This window comes from Bison bison, unplaced genomic scaffold (genome assembly GCF_000754665.1).
Source record: "Bison bison bison isolate TAMUID 2011002044 unplaced genomic scaffold, Bison_UMD1.0 scf7180017864304, whole genome shotgun sequence".
In the NCBI taxonomy this organism is placed as follows: domain Eukaryota; kingdom Metazoa; phylum Chordata; class Mammalia; order Artiodactyla; family Bovidae; genus Bison; species Bison bison.
This window is the reverse complement of record NW_011494876.1, coordinates 5,296,511-5,299,022: the sequence shown is the minus strand read 5'-3', so window position 1 is coordinate 5,299,022 and position 2,512 is coordinate 5,296,511.

The following is a 2,512-nucleotide window of genomic DNA, read 5'->3' as shown; positions in this document are numbered from 1 at the left end:
TCTGATGCTGGGAGGGATTGGAGGCAGGAGGAGAAGGGGAGGCCAGAGGATGAGATGGCTGGATGGCATCACTGACTTGATGGACGTGAGTCTGAGTGAACTCCGGAGTTGGTGATGGACAGGGAGGCCTGGCATGCTGCGATTCATGGGGTCTCAAAGAGTTGGATATGACTGAGCGACTGAACTGAACTGAACTAAACCAAGAAAATTTAAAAAATACATCCACATAATGGCTTGCACACAAATATTCATAATAGCCAAGAAATAAAAAAAACAGTGAGTGAATAAATGAAATATGACATTCATACAGTGGAATACTATAAAAATGAAGTGCATATTATTAAGTGTTACAATGGAGGTGAACCAAAAAAATATCATGCTGAGTAAAAAAAAGACAATTATATAAAACCACATATTATATGACTCAATTTATGTGAAATATTCAGAAAAGGCAAATCTGTAGACACAAAATAGATTAACAGTTGCCAAAAGGTGGGGACGGAAATAAGGAGTGACCGCAAATAGGCATTTTTTGGAGAGTGATAAAAGTGTTCAAAAATTAGATCCTTGTGATCATCACACAGCTGTAAATTTTCTGAAAATGATTGAATCATACACTTAAAATGAGGAAATGTTAGGGTTTGTAAATTATACCTCAATAAGCTTTTTTTTGGGGGGGCGGCGTTAGTTCTAAAAGGTCTTGTAGGTCTTCATAGAACCGTTCAACTTCAGCTTCTTCAGCGTTACTGGTTGGGGCATAGACTTGGATTACTGTGATATTGAATGGTTTGCCTTGGAAACGAACAGAGGTCATTCTGTCATTTTTGAGATTGCATCCAAGTACTGCATTTCGGACTCTTTTGTTGACCATGATGGCTACTCAATTTCTTCTAAGGGATTCCTGCCCACAGTAGTAGATATAATGGTCATCTGAGTTAAATTCACCCATTCCAGTCCATTTTAGTTCGCTGATTCCTAGAATATTGACGTTCACTCTTGCTATCTCCTGTTTGACCACTTCCAATTTGCCTTGATTCATGGACCTGACATTTCAGGTTCCTATGCAATATTGCTCTTTACAGCTTCGGACCTTGCTTCTATCACCAGTTACATCCACAACTGGGTATTGTTTTTGCTTTGGCTCCATCCCTTCATTCTTTCTGGAGTTATTTCTCCACTGATTTCCAGTAGCATATTGGGCACCTACTGACCTGGGGAGTTCCTCTTTCAATATCCTATCATTTTGCCTTTCCATGCTGTTCATGGGGTTCTCAAGGCAAGAATACTGAAGTGGTTTGCCATGCCCTTCTCCAGTGGACCACATTCTGTCATACCTCTCCACCATGACCCGCTCATCTTGGGTGGTCCCACACGGCCTGGCTTAATTTCAATGAGTTAGACAAGGCTGTGGTCCATGTGATTAGACTGACTAGTTTTCTGTGATTATGGTTTGTGTAATTCCTCTCACAACAGCTACTGTCTTCCTTGGGTTTCTCTTACCTTGGACCTGGGGTATCTCTTCAGGACTGCTCCAGCAAAGCGCAGCCACTGCTCCTTACCTTGGAGGAGGGGTATCTACTCACAGCTGCCCCTCCTGACTATAGGGGAATGAAATGCAAAAGTAGGAAGTCAAGAAACACCTGGAGTAACAGGCAAATTTGGCCTTGGAGTACAGAATGAAGCAGGGCAAAGGCTAATAGAGTTTTGCCAAGAGAACGCACTGGTCATAGCAAACACCCTTTTCCAACAACACAAGAGAAGACTCTACACGTGGACATCACCAGATGGTCAACACTGAAATCAGATTGATTACATTCTTTGCAGCCAAAGATGGAGAAGCTCTGTACAGTCAGCAAAAACAAGACTGGGAGCTGACTCTGGCTCAGATCATGAACTCCTTATTGCCAAATTCAGACTTCAATTGAAGAAAGTAGGGAAAACCACTAGACCATTCAGGTATGACCTAAATCAAATCCCTTATGATTATATAGTGGAAGTGAGAAATAGATTTAAGGGACTAGATCTGATAGATAGAGTGCCTGATGAACTATGGAGGTTCGTAACATTGTACAGGAGACAGGGATCAAGATCATCCCCATGGAAAAGAAATGCAAAAAAGAAAAATGGCTGTTTGGGGAGGCCTTACAATTAGCTGTGAAAAGAAGAGAAGCAAAAAGCAAAGGAGAAAAGGAAAGATAAAAACATCTGAATGCAGAGTTCCAAAGAATAGCAAGGAGTGATAAGAAAGCCTTCCTCAGCGATCAATGCAAAGAAATAGAGGAAAACAACAGAATGGGAAAGACTAGAGATCTCTTCAATAAAATTAGAGATACCAAGGAAACATTTCATTCAAAGATAGGCTCGATAAAGGACAGAAATGGTATGGACCTAGACAGAAGCAGAAGATATTAAGAAGAGATGGCAAGAATATACAGAAAAACTGTACAAAAAAGATCTTCATGACCCAGATAATCACGATGGTGTGATCACTCACCTAGAGCTAGACATCCTG